Genomic DNA, 27990 nt, shown 5'->3' with positions numbered 1-27990 from the left:
AACCTCAATAATTCATTTGAATTACATCAGGCAATTACAAACAGGAGACTGGGTCCATTTGTGAGATGCCATCCAATACTAGGTCACGCAGCTTCTTCACATTTTAAGTATGACTATGATAAGAAGTCAAAGGACTTCAACCTCTTAAAATGTGGTAAGTCCTTAAATTATAAGAACAGAATCTAGAAACCAACCCCAAGACTGTTCCTTGTACTAGAGAGAGTTTAGAGTATTTGTGAACTTGTGTGTGGCCCACAGATTTGCATGTGGCCTGTCAGGAATACATTATGTCAGGGTTTTATATAGTAAAAAGACTGAGGAAGTTCATTATAAAACTTCTAAAAAGAAGTTAAATTTCTAAATTTCAATTCCAGGGATGCCAGAGTCTGGAGCTTCAAAGTTATATTATGATTTGGAATCTCGGATTCATCTGGACTCCCATGGCTCTGAAGGGCTTACTTCGTATACAGTGACCACTGGACCATGCTATGTTGAGGATCAACACTCCAGACCACACCCGTCTCTTAAGTTACAACATCTCTACTGAGTTAGGCAATTAGAAAGGAAATACTTACTGAATCTAACAAATAATTCACTTTGGAAGTGTAACCACAGTAAGAGGAGACTGCGTTACGTAGAGAGAACAAATGACAAATGAGCACATTCCACTCACCTATCTTATCTTATAAAACACAATAGGTGAAAGGGAAAATTGGAATTGTAATCAAGATGAAAGTTGTAAGGCTTCTGATGATTCAAAGAGTAACATTAAGAAGTTGTTTAATAATATTATAGTCTATAAATGCACTGACTACAAGATTGAAAGATACCAGATTCTCTCAAGTTAGGTTCTGTGATGGGCAAGTTCCACCCGATTTTTGTTTCATTATGGTACAGTAAGTGATAGCACTGGGTTTTATTTAAGTCTCTGTATAAAAAGTGCTACTTTAAAAATGTTCAAAGAGCCTTCTCACATAAAGTGAGGTCTGCAATGTTTCAGAGTATTTCAAAGTCTTATGGTCACTTACAATTGTTACCAGTTGATACAAATACCAGTTGTTTGTGGAATAACCTGAGATCTTAATAAGCACAAATTAACTTTAAAACAGAGTGAAACATAGTCCTTTTTATCTTCAGCATCAGAAAGAGTGGTGTAGTAGCCAGTCTTAAGCCTGGAAAAAAAAAAGGGTAGAACATAGTGAGATCCTTCTTGACTATACTCAAGATCCCTAAAACTGGATTTATCATGAGGGGTAATAAGCAGTAATTACTATGCTGTGACCCCCCTCTCCCATTAAAAAAAATTTGTTTTTTCAACTCAGGGGGTAAACTTGTTTTGAAGAGAAACAAGAAAATAGAGATTGGCAGGGAAATATAAGGCATGAAATGATGAGGGAAAGGGAGTGAGGGAGAGATGCCATAGCAGAAAAAGTAGATGGTACTGGGTCTTCCATAGCCTTCCAGACCAAGGGATTGGGGCAGTGAGAGATGGGATGGAGGCAAATTAATGGCTGGACAGAGCTAGACAGAGTATGCTGGGGAAGGGCCAGGCGTGAAAAGATTTGGTGTCGTCATAGCAACCGGCTCAGCCCTGCTCCCCCTGAAGCCCATTCAGCTCTGAGCTGCCGGAACACGTTTTTAATTAAAGCGTATAAAAGTTGTTTTGTAAGGACTTCTCCTCATCCGATAGATTTCAAAATGGTTAATCAGGCTTCATCTCCTTTTGATGCTCACAAGAGCATGTGCTACTGCGCGCACAAAAACTGCCGCCGCCACCGCCGCCGGGTGAGTTATCTCTCAATCACAGCTAATACCAGGAAGGAGCAGGCCAGCTAGTTATTTAGATACACATACGCAGAATTCAGCGGAAAGCAGGGAGTCCATTTCTGTGACTGCGAGTGGAGACCTTAATTTGCTTTGCTCTAGATACTATGGAATTCAGCCTTCTGGATGGCTATTGTCTCTGGTTGATGTTCTCTTTAGCTTTTGAAAACAGCAAGATTTCTTCCCCCCTCTGGGCGATACAGTATTCAAAGACAAAATAAAACTTACAAATGTGTAAAGTAATAGTTAATCTAGAAAGTTTGTTTGTACCACTCTTATGTAAAAATATGGCGACCATCCCCCCTACTCCACCCCCGGCTTTTGAGAAGAGAAGGGCTCTTGCTTCTAATCCTCCATAAATTAATAATACACAGCAACAGTTGTATTTTCTTCTTTAATAAAAGAGATGACTTAATAGAAACCGGTATCTTTTGTTGATTTACTAAACAACTTCTTAGCAGATGACTTAAACCTCCTCCAGACTTTTGCATCTCCCTTTCCCCTTTGTTGATGATCTTAGTTTCTAACTTCCCTGAAAAAGAAAAAGAGAAAAAGCCCATTTTACCTGTCATCCATTCCTTCATCTACCCTGTACCCCAACTCAACATGTCTATTTCTCTTCTATTCTATGTTCTCTTCTACTAGTCCGGGATGTCAAGGAGTCCTGAAGTTCTTGTCTCAGACCCTTCTCTTGTTTTTTTTTTTTTTTTTTTTTTTTTTGTTGTTGTTGTTGTTTTGTTTTGTTTTTTACTGTTTTACTACCATCTCCACTGTTGCTGTTTCCAATGATTCCTTCTCCTCAGCTTCAAACATGTAATGGTTACCTCTATTTCCGTGGGAAAATTTGATTTCACAAAATTTTCTAGTTCATATTCTCTTGCTCTTTTCACTGCCAAAATTTTCAAATGAATGGTCTTCACCCACAGTATCTATTTCTCCATAGCCCTGCAATTTGATCTGTGGCCCCTTGTCTTGAAACAAACAAACAAAAAAACAAACAAACATCCAAAAACCTTCTGCCCTGAAGATCATCAGTGATACCTTGATTCAATGATGTTTTTACTTCATTCCCCCACACCCAGAGTCTCAAACAGTTCTGAATATTCTTAGCCCTAGTGACCACGCTCCCACCAAGGACCTCCTGGCACTAGCCTTTCCTCACTCTCCACTTCCTCAGGACTGCTTCTCTATCTCTATAAATATCTTTGTGTCTGTTCCAGCTTCCACTGTAGTTCCCCAAGGCTAAGTCCATTGATCTGAGAGACAAAAACAACCCCTAACATTTGGAAAATGGCTTGACGCTCCCAGCTAGGCTATGGTGTTTTTAGGAGTTGGCCTGGCAGTCACAGGTAGGCCTAGGTATTCTCCTGTGAAACAAAAACTATTTTTACTAAACACCAACTTTAGACAAGGACACTCTAATGACAGGAGAGACCAAAAGACCACTTTGCAATTTTGTCCCAGTACAGATAAAAATAAAGTCACTGCAAACCACAAAGATAGCAAACAATCCTCATGCTTGCTAATACTAGTACCTGTTGCTTCTTTACAAAGGATAGCTTTAGCTTTGTTCTAGTCTTCCCTCTTTCTAAATAAGATTTCTTGAGATACCCAATGACAGAATTACCCTTATATCCTGACAGTAGCCAATTCAAAGTCATACTTTCTTGAACCTTCCCCCAAAATATCTATCATGAGCCCCTATCTTATAATAGTTACTGAAATGCCATGCCATCCCCTATCGTGTGTGGTCTTGTTTGCAAACAAGTAATAAAGCCAATTTGTTCAATCATACTATGTTCCTGATGGTCTTTGGCTAGAGGACATTGATAGGACCTTTGTTCCTTTGTCTTATGGCTTGTGCTATCATGTATGAAGCTAAAAGTCCATTCCTGTCCTCCACAAAATCCCCCATCTTATTTCTATACCTCTCTACAAGTATTCAATAAATTTAAATTAGAGCAACACATTTCTCCCTGTAACAAGGCATGCCTCCTGACTTCCGTATTTTTCTCATTCTCTTTGCTACTAAGGCTTGAAAAGTCATAGTCATCACTGACTCATTATTGCCCTCTTATTGCCCGTCCACCTAAAATTAGTCTGCCGTATCAATACACCCACTATCCCAATCTTTCCTTCTTTGACATCCCAAAGGTCACAATTTTAGCCCATACTACTATGCACTATCTGTTAAAATAGCCTCCAGAATCTTGTTGTCCAAGTCTTGTTTGTACACTATTCCTAGCCTAATATTTCTGAGCAATAGCTTTAAGTGAACAAAAATAAATCATAACCTCTTGAAGCCAGAGCTTTCACAGAAGTAAAATTAGGAATTACATATGAATAAATAGCATGATTTTCTCCCCTTAAAAAAGATAAATGTCATTGCTGCATACATGGAGTAGGGAAAGCAAGAATGCCTTGGATTACTATTTTAAAGACAGAGTGTGTGAGCAGGGGGAAGGGGCAAAGGGAGAGTGAGAGAGAGGAAAAGGGAGAGAGGGAGAGAGAGAGGGAGAGAAAGTGAATATTAAGCAGGCTCCACACTGAGTGGACCATGTGAGGCTTGGTCCCACAACCCTGGGATCGTGACCTGAGACGAAATCAAGACTTGGGCACTCAACCAACCTAGCCACCCAGGGGCTTCTACAAGACTCTGTTTCATGTGTTGGGATCTATTTAAGAAATATCAAGAAAGTGAGGTACATTTAGGAGATTCTGGGTTAGAGAAGTACTGGACCACATCTTGCAAAGGACGGTTTAAATTGGGGATGTTTGGCTACAGAATAAAACATTTCTGTTGCATTGGAGGGTACTATAATATTTCAAGCATATGTGAGAGAAATTAGAATTATTTGTGTGTGATTGTAGAGGGAAGAATTAGGGTCAGGAGGTTGAAATTCAAGAAGATAGATTACTGCTCAATATAACAAATAATAAAATATTATTTTGAGAGAGAGAGAGAGGAGAGAGAGAAGGAGAGAGAGAGAGAATGTAGGCTCCACACTGCAAGTGTGGAACCTGATGCAGGGCTCGAACCCACAAACTGTGAGATCATAACCTGAGCCAAAACCAAGAGCTGGATATTTAAGTGACCGGGTCACCCAGGCACCCCAAAGGATTTCTTTTAGTTGAGCTTTGCTTATGATATTCTCTCATTTATTTTCCCCTGGGCATTTAATTCTAGGTTGTTGATTTTTTACTTTCAGCACTTTGAAGTTTTATTTTTTTAATTTATTTAATTTTTTTTCATTTTATTCTATTTTCTATTATTCTGAGAAGTTAACAATCTTATTGTTACTATTTTTAAATTAATATGTCTTTTTATTCTTCTCTTATCAAAGTCTGATAATTCCAACATCTCTGGGTCTGATTCTATTGACTATTTTATCTTTTCACATGGTTCTCTTGGTGTCTTTTCCAATGTGTCTTTTGGTTTTTTTTTCTTTTTTTTTAAATTAAATGTCAAATATGATATATAAAAGAGCAATTGAAACTGAGGTACATGCCCAAAATGGGAATATCTCTTTTGTCAGGCCATTAGTGTGGGCATTGGAGTGAATTTAGTAAGCACTTGAGGTGAGCTGGGGTTTGTGATTGCTATAGTTGTCTTTAGTGTACCACAGATTTAAAGTTTTTCCAGGGACAGGCTGAATTGCCACAACTTGTATTCAATGTGAGGCCTAGAGAGCTGGAAGTGTTTTTTTCTCTTTCTTTTTTTTTCTTTTCTTTTCTTTTTTTCTTTCTTTCTTTGTTTCATTCTTTCTTTTCTTTTTTCTTCCTTCCTTCCTTCCTTCCTTCCTTCCTTCCTTCCTTCCTTCCTTTCCTTCCTTCCTTCCTTCCTATTTTCTTTCTTTCTTTTCTCAGTTTCTCTGTTCCACCCTCAGATTTCAGCAGGCTATCAATGCCTGCAGCATAGACAGAGTCTATTTCTATATTTTTATTCCCCCCAGAAGTCCATGGCTGTTACCTGCTATTAGATGCAAGGCTCACAGTGGGTCAGAGAGGGTTACTCAGCTCTCCAGCTCCCATCTTGGTCTTAGGCAGGCCCCAGACATCTCCTCCAGTGGCAGGCAGCCTCCTATTCAGTGCAGGGTCTAGAGAACAGGCAAATTCCCCGTCCTTCCTCCAAATTCCATCTTGTATTGGTGAGTATCTTAGGCGTATGTGAATTTGGGAAGATCACCTTGATATAGTTGAAGCTGTTCTATTTACAATGTATCTTTACTCCTATGGAATAGCTTTCCCTAGGTCTGACCCCAAAGCTGAATCTCTGCTCTTTGGTGAGAATTGCATTCCAATTTTTGTCTCCCCAGCATCATGGAACTGACAAAGTCTCTTCTTAGTTCTTTATCTTTTTAGTAAAGTATTTTGTCCAAGTTTTATAGTTATTCTTGGTGAGTTAGCAACTCTGTTATAGTTGGAAGCAGAAGACTTTTCCTTATTATATTCTAAACCCTAGTCGCTGACCATCAAATCTTGGTAATTCTTGCATTCAAGCCTCACATTCAGTCTCTTACCCATATTTTAGGAACTGGCATATGTTTGAAGTCATGTTATGCTAGCATTAATTTTCCTGTATTTGGTTAATTAGTCAATAAAGATCATTTGCTTATATATTGTAATTCTAGCAGAGTTGAGTATCTTGGCACTATTTATTATAATTGTTCTACTTAAAGGGCAGAAAACCACAGATTAACACCATCATGAAAAGCAAAACTTTACATTTAAAATACAGATCAGTGTATGGGATTCATATTGAATATTACACTATTTGGATTAGGTAATGTCTTTAGCAGAGGACTCTTATAGAGAAGGATAAATAAAATTTGTTTCAATTACTTTACTGATTGAACAATATATAGAAAATATAGTGACACACAAATCTAGGTTAATTTTTAAAAACTCCCTTAAAAACAGGTTTTAAGCTGTGTTAAAGATAGCTGGAGTGATACAGTAAGTAAACTATGCTGATGAGAGTGAAGAGGTAGAATGTTCTAGAAGTGAAGCGCATTTTAAACTAAGATTGTTGCCAAATAGCAAGAAGATGGAAGATTAGGGAAGAAATGGAAGTGTGTTAGTATTAAACAGTTTTTGTAATGGCTACAGAAAGAGGAAATATATGAAAAGAAATACAGTCTGAGTTTAAATTCAAAGCTAACTTATGTAGGATAGGTCAAAAGAAGGAAACTGGAGTTGAACGATCCTTTTAAGAAGGAAGTTGTAGCATGGTCACCATATCATAAGTGAGGTCGTCATGGAGGTAAAGTGGAGGGACTTGATTAATATTACAACTCTTGGCATCTTTCAGTGGAATATATGGAGCTGAAGATATGGAAGAATTTAAGAGAACAAATACAAGGAAGCCAAATACCATTTTGTTAAGTGCCATAAGACAGTTAAACTGAGGAAGTGACAAACTGTATTCTTGCAGACAATGATAGGAGAGAACTTCATGGCAGGGAGGATAAAAGATTTGAGTGCTATCTTTTTTTCACTGAATTTCAGGGGATGGATCTCCATTTGAGATTAATTTATTCATTAATAAATGAAATCAACACACTTGTTGTAAAATTACTAGTGGAAAGCATTGTAATAGATACCTCCAGAGCTATATTAGATGATTCTTGATCTTAAAGAAGTTAGCGTGATAGGAGTGGTGAGATAAAATAGTTAGTCAACTGTGGGGAAAAAAAGTAGAAAATGGTCATTTTGGTTTCTGGCATATAGTAGGTACTCAGTAAAGTTTTGCTGAATAAATGAATGGCATAGAGACACATAAAAAACTGATATGGAGAATAAAAGTAATATTGGGGAGGCATCACAATCCCAGACTTCAAGCTATACTACAAAGCTGTAATCATCAAGACAGTATGGTACTGGCACAAGAACAGACACTCAGATCAATGGAACAGAATAGAGAACCCAGATATGGACCCACAAACGTATGGCCAACTCATCTTTGACAAAGCAGGAAAGAATATCCAATGGAATAAAGACAGTCTCTTCAGCAAATGATGCTGGGAAAACTGGACAACGACATGCAGAAGAATGAACCTGGACAACTTTCTTACACCATACACAAAAATAAACTCAAAATGGATGAAAGACCTAAATGTAAGTCAGGAAGCCATCAAAATCCTGGAGGAGAAAGCAGGCAAAAACCTCTTTGATCTTGGCTGCAGCAACTTCTTACTCAACACATCTCCGGAGGCAAGGGAAACAAAAGCACAAATGAACTACTGGGACCTCATCAAAATAAAAAGCTTCTGCACAGCAAAGGAAACCATCAACAAAACTAAAAGGCAACCGACAGAATGGGAGAAGATATTTGCAAATGACATATCAGATAAAGGGTTAGTATCCAAAATCTATAAAGAACTTATCAAACTCAACACCCAAAAAACAAATAATTCAGTGAAGAAATGGGCCAAAGACATGAATAGACACATCTCCAAAGAAGACATCCAGATGGCCAACTGACACATGAAAATATGCTCAACATCACTCATCATCAGGGAAATACAAATCAAAACCACAACGGGATACAACCTTACACCTGTCAGAATGGCTAACATGAACAACTCAGGCAGCAACAGATGTTGGCGAGGATGGGGAGAAAGAGGATCTCTTTTGCATTGTTGGTGGGAATGCGAACTGGTGCAGCCACTCTGGAAAACAGTATGGAGGTTCCTCAAAAAATTAAAAATAGAACTACCCTACGAACCAGCAATTGCACTACTAGGCATTTATCCAAGGGATACAGCTGTGCTGTTTCAAAGGGACACATGCACCCCCATGTTTATAGCAGCACTATCAACAACAGCCAAAGTATGGAAAGAGCCCAAAAATCTCCATCGATAGATGAATGGATACACACACACACACACACACACACACACACACACACACAATGGAGTATTACTCGGCAATCAAAAAGAATGAATCTTGCCATTTGCAACTACGTGGATGGAACTGGAGGGTATTATGCTAAGTGCAATTAGTCAGAGAAAGACAAAAATCATATGACTTCACTCATATCAGGACTTTAAGAGACAAAACAGATGAACATAAGGGAAGGGAAACAAAAATAACATAAAAACAGGGAGGGGGACAAAACAGAAGAGACTCAAATATGGAGAACAAACTGAGGGTTTGTGAGGGGGTGTGGGAGGGAGGATGGGCTAAATGGGTAAGGGGCATTAAGGAATCTACTCCTGAAATCATTGCTGCACTATATGCTAATTTGGATGTAAATTTTAAAAAATAAAAAATAAAAGAGAAAAAAAGTACTATTGGGAAGATCAAAAAAGGAATTTATAGGGAATATGACAAGTGAGTAAGACCATAAATGTCAGACAGGATTTAGACATGAGATTGGAGGGAGGGGGCACTTCCAGGTGTGGGTTAACAGTGTCAGGAAATGGAAGCCAGACAGTTTAGGGTGTATACAGGGGAAGGTGAAGTTGAAGTATGAAAGAGGAGGGTACAGGAAGATAAAGCTGAGAAGGTGTCTGGAACAAAAGTCTGGAGGGCCTTGAATGCTCTAAGAAATTTGGAAGTGTATTCAGTAAGTAATACTTAGCATCAGAAAGATGCTAATATAGTATAGATACTATATCTATATTACTATCTATATATACTATATACTATATCTATATATTATTATATATATATATACCATAATATATACTATTACTATAGTAATATAGTATACTATATTACTATCTATAATAGTATAGATACTAAACTATTTGGATCATATGACGATATATGGTTAGAGGTACAAAGAGAAATTATGAGAAAGATGGAAGAAGACAGGGAGGAAAGAGAAAGTTTCATCCAGGTATACTTGGCAACTGAGACTGTGAAGGTCCAGAATAGAAAGGGGGAAGAGAAGAATTGGGGATCAAAGACACTGACAATGAAAGGTGTAGTTCTGATCCTCTGTCAAGCGATAAGGCTCTTGCTGGAAGGTTCATGTTACTGAGCTTGTACAAATGGAATATGATTTATTCACTAACATGCAGAAAAAAACCTATTACTAGCAACAGCACTTAATTGTGTTGTGCAATATGTAAATTCTTTATTAAATCTATTCAGAGGCAGCAAGTAAGGAGAGTTAGAAGGCAGTTTCCTGGGAAAAGCAGTCTACACTCACTGTCTCCATTTCTATATGTTTCCTTCACTTCTAACTGTCTGCAATTTGGATTTTGTATCTTATTAGAGTAGAAATTGCTCTGGTTAAAATCACCATGCACTCCTTAATTACTAGTCCCAGTGGCACTTAACCCAAACACCATCTCCTCTGGGAAGCCTTCCTTAATCTCATCAGCAAGGCAAGATGCCTTCTCACCTGTTTTGCTAAAGCATTTTGAGCCTGCCTCTATTATGGTATCTCCCACACTGTATTATAGTCATTTACTGCTACATCATTCCCTCTGGACTGTGATTTCCAGTCAACTTCGTATCCTTAGCACTGGGATGGTGTTGTCTGGATTACTGATAAATACAAACAATAAAACCCTCTCTAGTATCTCTTTCAATCCTCTCATTAGGATATACTTTTAGAAAAATACTGAAGACTTCCAAATATAACTGGCATAGAAACATCTCTTCTGAGAACATTACTTCCGCCTTCACTTGTACTGTAACTTATGTGTTGTCATTAAATGATTAATATATTAATAAGGCTTAGAGGTTTTACAATTGATTCTCTTATCCCCTAACCCTCACCTGTGGCTACAGTCTGTTATCCATACTTCTTGTGACTGTGTCATATTGTGATTTCTTTAGGTAAGTAGTATTTTGAATTAAATACTTTTAAGTGTCTTCTATGTTCCATATGTTCTAGTTAGTGTTGGAGTTCTAAAGTAAATAAAAATTAATAAAAATAAATAATTTCCATGGAATTTATGGTATTTTTAAATTATTTCTAAGTTCATCTAACAAAGTCTTGTCTAGTAATACAGTTCATGGTCAGTAAGGATGCTTCAATTTTTATTTTATTTTATTTTATTCTAGAGAGAGAGAAGACCGCACAAGCGGGCAAGAAGGTCAGAGGAAGAGAGAATCATAAGCAGGCTACATGCTCAATGTGGGGCCTGACTTGGGGCACGACTCTAGGATCATGACCTGAGCTGAAGTCAAGAGTTGGAAGCTCAACCCACTGAGTCTCTGTATGTGTCCATTTTGAAATTGTGTTCTTTTAATAAATAAAAATCTAAGTTTATATTCAAATTTAGTTTGTGATTTTTCCTTAGTGTAACATAAGTCAATGAAGGAAAATCATTTGGATAATTACAAGTTTGTTGGTAGATGTTATTAAATGAAAGAAACTAAGCACTCACACACACAGTATTTTTTAAGTGTCAAATATTATTTTTTGGAAATAGTTTCCTTGATGTTTATAAACACGTAGTCTGTTATGATGAGGGTAGCTGCAATGAAAGCTTTGCTTTTGCTTTTATATTGGAAAATTGGGCCGTCTATGGACTGAGATACAGTGAAAGCATTACAAAGATTTTGCAAACAGACTGAAGGAAATCAGAGGTCTTGAAAATTGGTCTTTCAAATATACCTCATCATCATTCTTAATGTAAACCTTTCTTCTAATTGTTTTTAACTTCTAATCAAGTAGAAACTATGCCTACACGACAATGCCAGTAAGAGAATCTGAGAGGATTTTCAGGAAATAAATCTTTTAGGGAATAAAATATTCTTTAAAATTCACCATTTGTTAAAACAACGTATGTGAGTATAAACTGGCTATACGTTTAATTTTAAAGATCAGAATTAACATGTTACATAAAATCACTTATCCTTAAAAGCAAGGCACAACTGTTTGCCACAATTATTTTAATACATTTCTCTACTGAGATAAATTTTAAACTCAGGAAAGCAAGATTTGGAACGAGAAGAGTTAAAAAACACGAAGCAACAGTAACCCCATTTAGATAAGGGATAGATGGGTGGAGCAGGGGAACAATACACTAAAGTGCTTTTCTTTCACAGATCTTGGTTCAAATTAAGGTTAAATTCCAAAGGAGGATGTGTTTTCCCCATATGGAGTCTTAAAGGACATGCCTTTGTTTCCAACTTCCCAGAGAAGATATATGTTAACACAAACAAAGTATTTCATAATAAATTTAACTTTTATAGAGTGACTAATGCCCTGTGAAGATAAGGTAGACTCTCAGTCACCTGTGTTTAATCCAGGCTGAAGAAATTATGCCAAGGGCACACTGACAAAAACTTGATTCCTTTGGAGAGGATGGCAGTAACTTGGTGGGGAGCAGAAAGGGTCTTGATTTTTAAAAGTCTCATTGGAATGACTCTCCCTTCCTCACTGTGAACACAGTTTAGCATTTATGTACTTTGGAAGGACAAAGAGGTGAGGTAAGCCTGCCAAAATCTGAACCTGTGTTTCTGGGAACCTGTTAGTAGGTCAACTGTTACAAATAGAAGAGAAACTGCAAAGGAGCGGTGGGTGCTAGAAACTTGGCAGTTGGACTACATATAGCTTTATTAAAGCCTGCGTACTGTTCCTTCCAGATCTCAAGGGAGGCGCTGTGAAGTTTAAACTGCCACGACGGATCACTATTATTCAATCAAATCAAGCTTTGGTGGGGAGTGGGGGTGGGAGGCAGATCAGCATAGAAAAAAACAACTCTTTTCTACTAGAAATATTTACAGTTAAAAGAAAATGATATATTTAAAAATGTACTTGTTAATAATAATTTATTAATCCATCTCTTCCTGTTAAGAAAGACAAATTCATTATGTAAATACTTTTCTTTCCTTTTCCCTTTCTTTTATCTTGATATTATTCTTTATTAACTAGTAGCTTAATTCTTAAGTCCTTATTCTTACAAAATGTCTCTGAATTTGTGACTAGGTAATTTATCCATTGACCCCATATAGCCCTCTTCCATGTGCAAATTCTATTGACTTCAACTGAAGATGTAAACATTGGTCCTGAGGCATGTGAAGGGATTCCTTTTTGGGAAAGGGAAACAAAAATGTATTCGCGTCAATCATATCAGACATATCTAACTACACAGGACGTGAGGTTTAATCTATTTTTTATATTTATGAATTCATCATTGATGAAAGGCTTATGAAATCTATTTAACATTTAAATAAAACAGGATAGCATTCTCCCTTCTTCCTCCACTCAGTGAAAAAGGAGACACGGACATAGAAAGAACTTGATTTTAAGTTGCTTTATGATAAGTTTTGAAACATGTCTTTACCTTATCGATCTTCAGGTCACTAATATTGATTTTAGGCAAAATTAGTTTTCATCATTTATTCCAATCTACTTATTTCTTGCCCAATTTCCTTCTTGTGCTCTGAATTTAAAACAAAAAACCCCAAAATATGTAATATAAAAAAAAAACCCCACAACACTTCTTTTCTCTTTTTGTGTTAGCCAGTGGCTAAGAGAAGAAAACTTTCTGACCCTACACTGCTAGACAAGAGTAATGGAATGAGATTTCTCTTCTCAGGATATGTAACATCAAGTCCAATTTCAGAAATCAATTAACTATTCAGAGAGGAACACCACAAGGGGGCAGGTGAATCCAGGGTAGGTCCTAGGTGAGAGGGTCTTAGTATTGGGAATTCTGGTCAAAGGAGGGAAAATTAAATGAAAATTAGAAACAACTCTAAAAATAATATTTCTTCATGAACATAAGCATTTAGATCTGGACCATCCAAGTGAAATCTTATTTAGAATATATCCAAAGACATTAATTACAATATACCAAGGAAATAAATGAAAGAGATCAAATCAGTGTAGTAATACACTGAAAGTGATTCCTGTATTTACAAAGGTCAACAGCATGGTTTCACAAGAAAGGAAAGACAGTAGCTGAGAAGAAACCCAAAATTTACTATAGAGCAATTAGAGTATGCATTGAAAATAAATTTCAACTAGATAGATGAAGTATCAAATAATTAGATATATGAGAAGATAATTTTGCTTCAAAGTGATTTTAATAACCAACAATTTTATAACAGAACATAAACTTTGAATAATAGAGCTATAACATTTTTTCCCCCTACACAAAAACTGAGAAATTAGTTTCAGGCACTTTAGCAAAGATAAATGCTGCTTAAAAAGATTATTTAAAGAGTCTGCTTTGACTTTCATTGGAAATTAAACTTAGTCTACCAATAGGAGGCAAAAATGAATATTAAAACATTAGTTCTTCTAAACAAATATTTTAAAATTGACACCAGACATCCTCTGTGAGAATATCAGAGACAGCATCTTCAATGGCCAACATATATACATACCTACTATGCAAAGTAGCCAGGACTAATTCTATTTGGTAAAGCTGGAAATTATCACCGGCCTCCCTTTTATACCTCACTAAGGAAATGCATTTCATTATTTGATGTGGGTAGATAATATGTTATTTATCTTTTACTGATTAACAAAATGAAATGCAGAGACAATTATAGCATAATATGTAGTATAATATAGCATAGTATAATATGTAGCACGATGGCATAGCACAATATATAATAATATATGTAAGTTTTGTCTCTTACTACTAGTTTTTATTTAGTTCTTAATAAGAAGTAGAATCTTTAAAATGAGCATTTAAGTGTCTTATTTATGATCAGATTAACTTCTTATTTAGGATTCTGCAACAGTTTTCTATAGTAATAATGTAAAGGTCACTTCTAGTATAGATCTATTGATTGAGGAGGTCATCTTCTAATAGATTTTAGGGCAAGCTAGGTTTTAGAACTTGGGGCACTAAGTTGAGTAATCTTTCTGTTATACTATGATGTATTTTGGTTTCATTATACCACAGGATTTACTATTCTAGAACAGTAATCAGACATTTAAGCCTACTTTTAAAGCAAAGCTCTGAACTCAAATGTAAGTGCTCATTCTTCTATCACCTTAACAAAGTCTGTTTTTCTCAAATTCACTCATTCTTCTCTTAGTGTGTATATGTGTGTATAAATACACACACACACATAAAATATACTCATGCACATAAACTCATACACACATACGTGTATATATACATACATACATGATGCAATCCATCGGTGGAATTTTAGGTTAGTTTTTCTCCTCTTTTCAGTCTGCTATTTAGCTTTCTCTTCCTTGTCTTTCTTTATTCCAAGTAATCCAGAGTCCTCATAGGCTTTGTCACCTAAAGGACATGGAGACAGCTTCTGCAATGCTTGAAATAATAATGCTTTGATTTGTCAATGTGAAAAGTTGGATGGCTTTTAAAAGCTGACCAGTCCAGGGTTATTTGCACATAGTAGACATTCGATAAATATTTGTTGATTTGATTTATTCTAGGGTAAAGAACTGGGTAACAACCCTTTTTCCCTTCACTCATGTACAATGGTTAAGACTGTGTACAAATGCATTTATGAGTAAATATTAATGGTCATGGTCATTAAAGATGTTTTAGAGAGAGAAAAAAAATCTAGGTCTTTAGGCTTTAAGAAATAGCAGTGATTGGGGGTATGTGTAATAGAATACTCTAAGTAGTTATCAAAAAATAGATGACAGAAACAATAAAATGGGGTCCAACTAAAGAACATTCTGATAAATTATCTGGAAACAAAGTGGATTACCCTATAGTGTTTTGTTTGAATCAATCACATGTTGAGGGTCTAAATTTTTTATTCCACCTACTAAGGCAATGGGCATTTTAATGAAAACTTCGGGATAATATTTTGGTTATAAAATTTAGTGAGCACATACAAGCCACGTAATATTTCGTTTGGTATGTTCTTCCTTGTGATAGTCACAAAAGTGTTTATGTATGTTGTATTGACAGTTGAGAGGCCTTGAACATACAAAATGAATATTACTCCTATATTTTGAGTAATGTATAACTTTTAAAGAGTTAAACTCTATACTCCCATCATTTAGAAGAGCATAATTGATTTATTTCCTTTTCTGGTCACTAACAGTAAAAACTGTTTCTGGGCTTACAACATGTTAAATTTTGGCTCAAGGCAAATTTACAACAGCAAGGTTTATGATAAAATCTGTCAAAACATTAACCATGATGGCACAACTTTCAGCTTTTAACAGACAGCTAGGAAAGCGGGAACTTAAGAGTGGATACACATTCGTATTTGAAAATGCTTGCTTAGGTCACATTATAAAAGTTATTCAATTCCGTTGTTCTCATTTTACCCAAATGTGAAAGTTCTGTACGATGACTATGTGTTTTAATTAACTGGCTTCAAAGAGATGGGAGATCCTCGGATTAAAGATACAATTCCAAGTAAAAAATTACTAGCTAAAAGAACTTCAGACGTTCAAGACAAAAGCTAAAAATCTACAGCATTTTCTGTTTCTTGTCTGATGAATTTCAAGAAAAATTAACTCTTAAACATAGGTAAAGTCTAACCTTTTTGCTTTAAGACAAAGATGATTCATTTAGTCATGTGCCAGCATTTGAGCACTATTCATGAAGATAATTTTAATTTTTCAACATGGTAAACAATGTTGGCAGTTTTGGTTTACTGTTGCTTGATGAGTAAAGGGCTGTAGTTCCTAGAAAATTACAAACAAAATACTGTTATTGAAAGTGAATCACTCTGCTGGCAACCAGAGTAACTAAGATAGGTAACTTTGTGTGTGAGGTACATACTATAAGCAATTTCAGAGGACATACTTTCTTGAAAATGTAATTTGGTTAGACAGCCAGGGTGAATTTATGAGAAAAAACTTCTTTAAGGAACTTAAAGATTTTCAGTGTGTTAATGTCATTCATAGTCATACAAGTAAATGTAGTGAATATTCTACGCTTGAGTGTTTCAAAAAGGCTTTGATATAACTGACCTATTTATTGGAAAATGATATGTATTTTTTAAGCTTTAGGATCTTCATTAAACAAGTTACATAATGAAAACTGGTGGAGAAGAGACAGAAAATTAGTTGCTAAATATTAATTTTTGAAGCTGCCACTTGATGGGAAATGTTCATGCACAATTTATTTGTTCTCACATATCTTAAAATATGGCTTAGAACTAAAAGAATAATACGTAACTAGAAAGTAAAATAACAAGAAAATTTATCAAAATAATCGGAATTTAGGAAATTTTACTTTTTGGAAATGAAGAATCAATGAATTTGAAATCATGATTTAAAGTACATCACAGCAATATCAACAGACATCCAAACACACATTGGTTTATACATTGCTTGCATTCTCTCTCTTTGATTTTTGATACACTTGATTCCAGAAAGCAATTTAGTTATTAGCATTGTTCAATAAAGAGTTAAATGGCCTATTTTGGGGTCTGGAAATTTTGTTTAAACTTTCCAAGACAATGGAACCATGTCTTCACTTTATCATAGAGTAAGATTTCAACTTTATAGGGACCAAGATTTGACAGTTACACAAGAAATTCTGCTTAAAAAAACCAAACCTAATCAAAATCAAACAAACAACACAAAAGACCGAAACTCTTCACTTTAAACTTATTATGGTTAAAAGTTAAAGTCTTCAGATGAGCACGTTTCACCTGATAATACGCCAAGTGCTAAATAATTTGACATGCTAATGTATTTTAACACCATTATTTTGGGAAATGACACTCAAATCTTCATCTTTTATTAAAAGACACATCACACAAAAATGTTTATAAAACAATACAGTTGGAAGATTTAACCTGTGCAAAGAAATATGGACAATCTCTGACCTGTAGAAGCTGCATTGTAATGGGAGATAGTACAGGAATACTATACAGGAATACTAATAACTGCCCTAATACAGATGAAGACAGAGCTATGAGGCATATAGAAGAGAGATTAACTGTGGCTTGGTGGTGAGGTTAGGGTGGGGAATTAGGGAAAGCTTCATGTCGGGGGTGGCGTATAAGTATTCTTGAAGGATGAATTGGATTTAAACACACGAAGGTGGATTTGACTGAGTAGAGGCTTAAAAATGGTAAATGAATTCAATAATGAAAATATAGGGTAGGAACTGAAATGGAGAGTAGGCTTGGAGCACAGGTCAAAGGTATTAGTATGAAAGAAAGTCAATTCTATTAATTTTCTTGCCATCCATATGAAAACAAAATAATGTGCCCGAGTTTCCAGGTATGATTTGGTCAATTGGTTTTTTTTTTTAAATCTAATATGGAACCAGAAAATTTTCCTAAAAAATCTAAAAAACAAACAACCCAAACAAAACAGTACACATACGGTTCATTCTTTGATTCTTGAAATAATAAAACCACTGTTTGTCTTACCGCAACTGAAAGACAATAATATCTGCAACATTTAAATTTTCAGTCTGCGATATATTTCCTGAACAGCTGTTGCATTTTTTATAAACACAGAAATAAAATGATTATTTTGATACGACTGAAGTTTTAATTGAAACTGCTGATTTCAAAGGTGTTTCTTTGCTTCTATTTGACAAACAAGATTAGGTATTAACTTAAATGAAAAGATGTCTTCATGTCAGCTAAATGAAAGTATACAACTGTGCTTTATAATATGACTGAAGTTGAAGAAAATAAGATGCAAAAAACAAATCTAATTTTGTAACATGAAAAGATTGTGACGTAAAACATCAGAAATCAGTGTGTATGTTCAAGTGGATAGTAATTCTTCAAAGTAATTCTTCAAATTCTGAGACATTTTATGTCAAATTACATATCATTATTCAAACTGTATTTAAATTTTCTCAGCCAGAATCATCTTCAGAAGTGGTTGATGAGTGGGAGAAGAAATTGAGTCTTCTCTCGTCTATTCACCTGTTTTTTGTTTCAAACAGTATGCTTAGAAACAAACTGAAGCTTAGAGATTTAAAATCAAAACTTGTCTTTAGCAAGCCGACGTGTACACAATCTATATGGGTCTGAGAAACATTCTTTGTGACATTATCAGGAGGATCTCCCTAGGCAACAAAAACTGTTGGCCTGGAAGAAAAGGGCCACATGAGACAAAGTATACTTGACCGGTATGTTTAGCAATACTCACCTTTCCAAATGTTACATAAGTTTGTTTCCTTTATTTTAGGCAAAGTTCCTAAGTTTTAATACAGGTATGCATGTTGGAGTTTCTGTTACAAGAGGTATGATTTTTGAAATGTAAGTCATTTCTTAATTTCAGCTTTCTTAGATGCACCTTGGTTTATTTATTTTTCACATATATTACAAAGGTTACTTTTGGGGGAACAGCTGGACTCCACAGGCATGAGCATCTTACTTCTTAAAGACACAGAAATCATATAGTTTTTAATTATAAAACCAGAAATGTTGATGGGGGCTATTTTCTCAGTCTTGCTTTACATCAAGCCAGTGTTAAAAGTTCGTTAGCTAGAGCTTAACAACACAATGGCTGAAGGAATGGAGTTACCACACAAGTGTTTAAATTCCACGCCGGATCCCTAGCTACAACAGAGAAGAAAGTTCAAACAACAAAAACAGAGTTGCAAGGTCTGAACTTGTGTGTCACGAATACCTCTTACTCATCACCAGGCAGCTCTTATTCAGGGCAACCAGGCCCTCCCAAGCAACATGGTTAATTGAATAAGGATTCTAAACCTTTTGGCTGCAGATAAACCAAAGTGGCACATGGCTCATAACTCAAACATTTCATTTTAAGCAGCTGTTAGTTTTCTTGCCCAGGCTAATTTGGATTATTCAATCATTTTCTTTTCTTTAATGAAAAACTGCTTGTAGTTACTGGTGGGGACAAAGAGCTGCAATTATGGATCTTGGAAAGTAAATTTATTATCTACTCATTTTAATCATGTATACAAGTGATACTAAATTTGGAACTAAATTCAGAAAATTTTATTAGCAGTGCAATTATATCTCTGTGTGTGTGTGTGTGTGTGTGTGTGTATGTGTACACATTTAATAACATTCAGTCCTGACTACTGTTTCCTGCTATGCTGAACCTGGAACCTCTCTCAGTAAGCAACTAAAAATGCTGGATAGAAAATGACAGATATCTTCGCAAATCCATCAGTGTATTGGCTAGTTGGTGAGGAATACACAGAGGCCTACACCTAAGGAAAACTGGGAACCCTCAATGGTAAGCAGTTTTTACTTTGAAAGCATTTGCCCTATGATGGGGGTGAATTTGAGCTTTGGTTTTCATGTACTTCTTAGTGGCACAGGGGATAGGGGACAAAGTCCAGGGTCCACTCAAGGAAAAAATCTTAAACTTGGGCTATGAATGGAGAATAAAAAAAATCTCCCTCTATGAACACTTTTAAGATTCCACATAGGAGTGAGGCCATACAGTATTTGTCTTTGTCTGTCTTATTTCACTTAGCATAATGCCCTCAAGTTTCAACCACGTTGTTGCAATGATAGCATTTCCTTTTTTATGACTGAATAATATTCCATTGTGTATATAGACCACAGCTTCTTTATCTATTTGTCTGTTGATGGACACTTAGGTTGTTTCTATGTCTTAGCTATTGTAAATAATGGTTCTAGAAACATGAGGGTGCAGACATCCTTTTGAGGTAGTGTTTTCATGTATTCTGGACATATTTCCAGAAGTGGAATTGCTGGATCATATGGTAATTCTATTTTTAAATTTTTGAGGATCTTCCATAACTGTTTTCCATAGTGGCTGTGCCAGTTTATAATCCGAACAATATACAAGGGTTCCCTCACCAGCATTTATTTATTATCTTTTTTGATGATGGCCACTTTAACAGCTATGAAGTGATATCCCTGTGTGGTTTTGATCTGCTTCTACCTAATGCCTAGTAATGTTGAGTATCTTTTCATATACCTGTTGGCCCTTTATATATCTTCTTTGGAAAAAATGCCTAATTAGGTCTTTTGTTCATTTTTAATTGGACTGTTTTTATGCTAATGAGTTATATGTTTTTGGATATTAATCCCTTATCAGATATACGGTTGCAAATATTTTTTCCCATTCTGCAGGTTGTCTTTTCACTTTGTCAATGGTTTTGTTTGTTGTGCAGCTTTTCAGTTTGATGTAATCCCACTTATTTATTTTTGATTTTGTTGCTTGTGTTTTAGGTGTCATATCCAAAAAACCAATGCCAAGACCCATGTCAAGGAGCTTTGTTCCTATGTTTTCTTCTAAGAGTTTCATGGTTTCAGGTGTTATATTTAAGCCTTTAATTGATTTCAAGTTAATTTTTGTGAGTGGTGCCGGACAGGGTCTAGTTTCATTTTTTTGTTTTACATGTGAATATCCAGTTTTCCCAGCACCATTATTTATTTATTTTGTTTACTTATTTATTTTGAGAGAGAGTGGGAGGAGGGGCAGAAAGACAGGAGAGAGAATTCCAAGCAGGCTCCGCGCTGTCAGTGCAAAGCCCAACATGGGGCTAAAAACCATGAATCATGAAGTCATGACCTGAGCCAAAATCAAGAGTTAGATGCTTCACTGACTTAACTATCCAAGTACCCCCCACCCCCAGCACCATTATTGAACAAACTGTCTTTTCTCGAGTATTCATGGCTCCCTTGTCAAATATTAGTTGATAAACTCAATTCTGTTCCATTGGTCTGTCTCTTTTTCTGCTAGTACTGTCCTTAGCTTCATAGTATAGCTTGAAATCAGAAGTGTGATGCCTCCTACTTTGTTCTCTCAGAATTGCTTTGGCTATTTGAGGTCTTTTGTGTCCCATTTAAATTTTAGGATTGTTTTCTATACTTCTGTGAAAAATGCCACTGGAACCTTGATAGGGATTGCATTCTGTGCAATCTGTGGATTGCTTTTGGTAGTCGGGACATTTTAGCAATATTAATTCCTCCAATCCATAAACATGGGAACTGTCATGAATTTTATAACCATAAGCTAGCCCTCATGTGGGTTTTCAACCCAAATTATCATCATTTAAGTGGTCCAGTAAAATTCCAATTAAGTTTCTAAAGTGCTCTAAAGCCTGTATGTGTTCCCAGGTGATTAACAGAAGCAAATGTGAAGCCTTTATGGAGGAACCGACCTTCAACCCAGGCCCTGAAAAGTCCCGCAGAGGATAATTCTAAGAAATATAGGCTCATATTCATGAATCACCAAACATCCAAAGAAATATGGCAGCAAAAATGTAGCTAGTGGAAAATACCGCAAAATTGGAGCAGTGAATACTTCAGATATTAAAATGATCAGAAATCAAATACAGAATAAGCATGTTTAAAATGTATAAGATAAAAAGGAATTGAAAATAAGAGGTAAGAACAAGGGACCATAAAAATGACCACCTGGATTTGGGGAATGATCAGAATATAACCTTCAGAAGTGAAAAAAATGTAATAACAGAAATTAAAAACTCACTGACATTTTGCTTCCAGAAGAGAGTGGTTTATGGCAGACAAATGTCCCTGCTAAGAATAAGAAGAAAAGTTGGAAAACTTACAAAAAGTAAGCTGGATAACTTACTAAAAGTATCAGAGAGGGGCTGAAACAAAGAAGAGGGGGACTAAGATTCTAGAGAGGAAAGAACAGAGAGGTAAACTCTGCAGCCGCTCTCCCCTGGAGGTCTTTGCTGGTTTTGGGTGAAGGTGAGAGAGTGATAATCTGGGCTTTGTCCTGAAAGAAGACTGCTGCTAGAGACAGAGAAAACAGCTTTCAGCAATTCTTGCAAGGCTGTAGTGACAGACCTGGAGAGCCAAAGGGCCTGAAACACACACCTAGTTTTCCCTTCAAAATACTTGGCAAATTCTGAGCTGTGCTAAGTTGAGGTTAAAAAAGCTCAGATGAGACTATCTCAATGGGCCCCAGTGAAGCTATCACTTGTACCGTTGAAAGCTCGAGTGAGCTAGGCCATCAGAGGAGAGGCAAACCAGAGAAAACTGAGCCTTACTCAGAATGTAACCCAGGTACAACTCAGCATAGTACCTGACTGGATTAAGGTGATTAGCTTCCACGCAATCTTCCCAATAGAGGAAAGGTTAAGCCCTCTCTGGAGGAAGACAGAACCTTCTAGAGGGTCAGGATGTCTTGCATTTAGTCAACCATTAATTAATAGGCATGCCAAGAGACAGGACCATGCATCTAGAAAGCAAAAAACAAAAACAGACCATGGATGATTCAGAAAGTGGAGTTAGTAGACATGTAGACATAGTCTTTTAAGTAACTATGACTAGTATATTCAAGAAAACAGAAGCAAAGGGGGAGACAATATATTTGGAAAGGTGAGTATTTTACCAGAGAATTAGAATGTACAAAAAAAAAAAAAAATCAAGAGGAAACTGTAGAATTGAAAAGTACAGAATCTGAAATTAAGACCTGAATAGACAGCTTTAACATCAGTAGACAGGATTAGTGAAATAAAAGGCAATTTTGAAAATTCAAAACTAATGTACATAAAGGAAAAAAAAAAGGAAAATACAGGGCAGGGTGACAGCAATATGGGGAAACACAGTGAATAAATATAAAATATATATAATTGGAATTTCAGAAGGAGGAGAAAGAGATATTGACCAAAGTTTCCTAAAGATGGCAAAAAATATCAAGTTTGAGATTTAATAAGATGGATGAAATCAAGCAAGAAATATACAAAGACCACATCTAGGCACAAAACTGTCAAAAACAAAGAAAAAGATAAAAACAAGAAAGAATCAGAGAAAACAGAGACTTTACCTCCAGGAGAAAAACATTAAGACCAACAGGTAATTTCTCAACAGGGAAGAAGGCAGTTAGACATCAAGAGGATGATATTTTAAAACAGTTATAGAAGGACTTATACTTTTGGGCATGATGGAGTAACCAGGACATTTACCCTCTGACTTAAAAAAAAAAAAAAGAACAAAAAACTCATCAACCAACAGCAACAACAGCAAACAACAGTGAAAATCCATGGATCAATGTTTTTGGACTTCGGACAACAGGCAGCCCAACATAGTGATCCCTGAGGGAAGGGAAGCGTATGAAGTGAGCTGGAGGATTGACCCAGCTTACTATCTGGAGAAGTTAGAGAGCAGAGAGCAGGAAAGGGTAACGAAACAGCCTGGCAGCCTACCTGAGTCGAGAACACAGAGCTGAGAATGTGGTTAGAGTTTGCAGGTCAGACTACTGAAGAAGAGAGATTCTGCATGTAGTGAGGAGTGCTCCACAGGGAGAGCACAAGAGAGCAGTGGACTCTGCAGAACTGCAGTGCATTCCCGGACTCTTCCTCTGAGTGTTGACCAGCATGTGTGACAGTAAACTACTGAGTGAGGGTAAGAATTACCAAAAAAAAGGAGTTGGCAAGATAATAATCAAAATTCATACAAGGCTGTGATCAGTCAAGGTAGAGAAACCCCATTGTACATAAGTAGTGTATTCAGAGAGGTATTGCCTAAACTGGGGGGGTGGGGCGGGGTGGGGAGGGGTGGGGTGGATCAGCCTGACATTAAAGGTACTCTGATCCTGCCTAATAAGCTCAAAAGAGCATTATAATGAGGATCTAACTGTTTCCAAGTAGTGTAACTGTATCTCCAAAGTTCCAAAAGCATTAATGGAAAACAGAAATACCCAACACTCAACAAATTAAAATTCACAATGACTGGCATCTAAAAAAAAAAGTCAGCAGGCATCCAAAGCAGGAAAATGCAACTCGTGATAAGAAAACAACAACAACAAAAAACAAAGAGACCTGGAAATAGAATAGATAATAGAATTAACAGATAAGGACATTAAAATAGTCCTTATAACTATATTTTGTGTATTCCAGAAGATAACACAAGGCATAAATAAATTTAGGAGAGAGATAAAAGAAATTAAAATATCCAACTTTAACTTTTAGAGATGAAAAATATGCCTGCAAAGAATAATGCTCTGGATGGAATTATGAACACATTAGATACTGCAAAAGAAAAGATTAGTAAATTTGAAAATAAAGTCATAGAAACTAAAATAAAGCACACAGGAAAAACAGTCTGGAAAAAGAAATTACATGAAACATGAATGAGCTGTAGGACAGCTTAAAACAGTCTAATATACTGGGGCGCCTGGGTGGCGCAGTCGGTTAAGCATCCGACTTCAGCCAGGTCACGATCTCGCGGTCCGTGAGTTCGAGCACCGCGTCGGGCTCTGGGCTGATGGCTCAGAGCCTGGAGCCTGTTTCCGATTCTGTGTCTCCCTCTCTCTCTGCCCCTCCCCCGTTCATGCTCTGTCTCTCTCTGTCCCAAAAATAAATAAACGTTGAAAAAAAAATTAAAAAACAAAACAAAACAAAAAAACAGTCTAATATATGTAAAGTAATAGTTCCAGAGGGAGAGGAAAAAGATCTGGGGGACAGAAAACTATTAGAAAAATAATGGTTGAAATTTTAAAATTTATTTATTTAAATTCAAGTTAGTTAAAATACAGTGTAATATTGGTGTCAGGAGTAGAACCCTGTGATTCATCACTTACATGTAACACCCAGTGCTCATCACAAGTGCCCTCCTTAATGCCCATCACTCATTTAGCCCATCTCCCCACCCGCCTCCCCTCTAGCAACCCTCAGTTTGTTCTAAGAGTCTCTAATGGTTTGTCTCCCTCTTTGTTTTTATCTTATTTTTCCTTCCCTTCTCCTATGTTCATCTGTAATGGTTGAAATTAAAAAAAAATTCATAGATTACAAACCTATAGTCCAATAAATTCAACCAACCATGAGCACAGAAACATGCAGAAATCTATATCATAATAAATCCTAATCTCGTTGGTTGAAACAAATGACAAAGAGAAAAATCTTTAAAGCAGCCAGAGGACGTTTTTATGTAGAGAACAAAAATTAAAATGAGAGCAGGGACAAAGCAAGCCAGACAATAAAGCAACATCTTGAAAATACTGAAAAAAAAAATTATCCTAAAATACTATATCCAGCAAAAAAGCCCTTTTCCACAAAATAAAGGCAAAGAAAAGAAAAGAATCCAGACATTTTCAGGCATACAAAAGCTGGAAGAATTCATCACTCACAGCCCTGCTTTACAATAAATGATAAATGCTTCAGGAAGAAGGAATATGGTGATGGGTGGAAACCTGGATCTACACAAAGAAGAGCCCTGGAAATGGTAAATACATGGGTAAATATAAAATAGTGGTGTTCTTACTTTTAAAAATCTCCTTAAAAACTGTTATTTAAAGCAAAAAATAATAACAATGTTATTATTGTGTGCATATATAGAAGTACAACGTATGGTAACAATATCACAAAGACCAGACACAGTAACTCAACAATTTTTATCAACAGTGATGTGACACTTTAGACATGACAAGTTTATAGAATCTTTGCCCCAAAGATTCCTTACATTTTTTTATGTTTTATTTATTTTTGAGAGAGAGAGAGAGAGAGAGAGAGAGAGAAAGAGAGAGCAGGTGAGCGACAGAGAGAGGGAGGCACAGAATTCGAAGACAGGCTCACGCTCTGAGCTATCAGCACGGAGCCTGATGCGGGGCTCAAACTCAACAAACCGCGAGACATGACCGGAGCCAAAGTTGGTCGCTTAACCAACTGAGCCACCCAGGCACCACTGCCCCCAAAATTCTTATTGCCCACCCCACCCTGGTCCTCTTCTAGCCATATACTTTAAGCTTTAAATTCTAAGTTCACTGCAGGTGATAGAGTATTTGGTAGCGTATTTACATTACCTTACCTTGATTGAATGAACAGAACAGAAGCAGTGTTTTTAGATTTCAGCTATTGGTTACGGCAAAATTCCACATACAAATTCCAAAGTTAGTAGAGGTGCTTTGCAGTGGACTTAAATCAGTCTACTGTTTTTTCATTAAGAGACGTGATCTCCTTTTCTAGGTTCTTTCTAACTGTATTTACCAAAAGTAATGTTTCTCTTTAATATTTATTGCTATGATTTTATTTTGTATCTAAATAGTTATTAAAGGTTCCTGAGGTATCTAAAAAAATTTGTTCATACCAACTCTTGTCGTTTTCTTAATTAAGTAATCTCTATGCCCAACATGGGGCTCGAGCTCATGACCAGGAGATCAACAGTCACATGCTCCACCCACTGAGCCAGCCAGATGCCCCTCAACTTTTATCTTCATTAAACTTGTCAAACACAGTTTGATGGTGAACTTAATCTGTTTTTTTACTGTAGTATATTTTATAGGCATATCCAGTGCAGTGTCTTCAGGATTGTATCATTATAAATTTGATTAAGATCAATGTCTCAGAATTGCATTGAAATGTGTAGGATTTGCAGTAGGGGATTTTATGTGAATAAAAAGTAAATATATATTTTAGATATTTGAGTTTGTGCATTAAAATGCACCTTTATTGGGCACCTGGGTAGCTCAGTCGGTAGAAAGTCTGACTTTGGCTAGGTCATGATTTCGCAGTTCGTGAGTTTGAGCCCTGCATCGGGCTTTGTGCTGACAGTTCAGAGCCTGGAGCCTGCTTCGGATTCAGTATCCCCTTCTCTCTTTGCCCCTACCCCACTCACGCTCTGTCTCTTTCTCAAAAATAAATAAAACTTTTTAAAAAATTCACCTTTGTTAATAATCAGATAGTCAAGAAACTGGTGACTTCAAAAGTACCAGTGTATTCCAAAACTTTTTAGATGACAATAAAATTAAAAATAAGTATATTAAAGTTTTTGCAAAGAAATATCAACAGTATATTTTGATGATTCTCAAAAATACACATTCATCACTGTCCAATTCTATCTATGAAATCCTACATTAAAATAATAACTCCAACCTCTATAAATTAAAGTACTTAAAAAAAGAACAGAAAAACCTTTCAATAGAGGTTATTCTAGTAAACGGATTACAGAAAGTTTGGTAACTTGAGAAACTATTCTGGAACGTATGCTACTGGTTCAAATGTGCAAGCTCCAACTTAACAAATGTTTAAAATATTTGAGTTTTTAAAACAGTGCCAAAACAAACCACATCTTTTCTAGAGATGACATATTTAGCTAAGCATGAGCAATATAAATCTTTCAACCATTCCATGTATTTGTTTAAAAGCCTCAGAAACCACGTGCATTTCTAATAAAACATGAACAAAATGCTGAAGTCACTGGAGCCTAACAGTGGACTTATAAATCAAATTTTTAAAAAGGCAAATGTATTTGTGTGTGTCTGTGTGTATGCTCTAAGTATCCAGATATACACATGTATATTGACATGAATAGGTTAATAGATAGGTTAGTTGTAAATAAGTTATCAATAACAAAATGATGTTTGGGAAAAATCCAGGTTCCACACAAACCTTACTTATGTGAGGA

The 27990-nt window shown here is 36.1% G+C and overlaps 1 long non-coding RNA gene across 1 annotated transcript; it reads right to left on the bottom strand.

Annotated features, from left to right (window-relative positions):
* Nucleotides 1-901: 901 nt before the first annotated feature.
* On the bottom strand, nt 902-20778 carry LOC122469020. The gene is made up of 3 exons (XR_006293372.1): nt 16230-20778; nt 14883-15005; nt 902-1172 (listed from the first exon to the last, which is right to left on the bottom strand). It is a non-coding gene; the product is annotated as an uncharacterized LOC122469020 (long non-coding RNA).
* Nucleotides 20779-27990: the final 7212 nt, after the last annotated feature.

Source organism: Prionailurus bengalensis, chromosome B3 (genome assembly GCF_016509475.1).
Source record: "Prionailurus bengalensis isolate Pbe53 chromosome B3, Fcat_Pben_1.1_paternal_pri, whole genome shotgun sequence".
Classification (NCBI taxonomy): Eukaryota; Metazoa; Chordata; class Mammalia; order Carnivora; family Felidae; genus Prionailurus; species Prionailurus bengalensis.
Note: the sequence above shows the minus strand (reverse complement) of the source record. Positions and strands in the feature narration are given on the sequence as shown.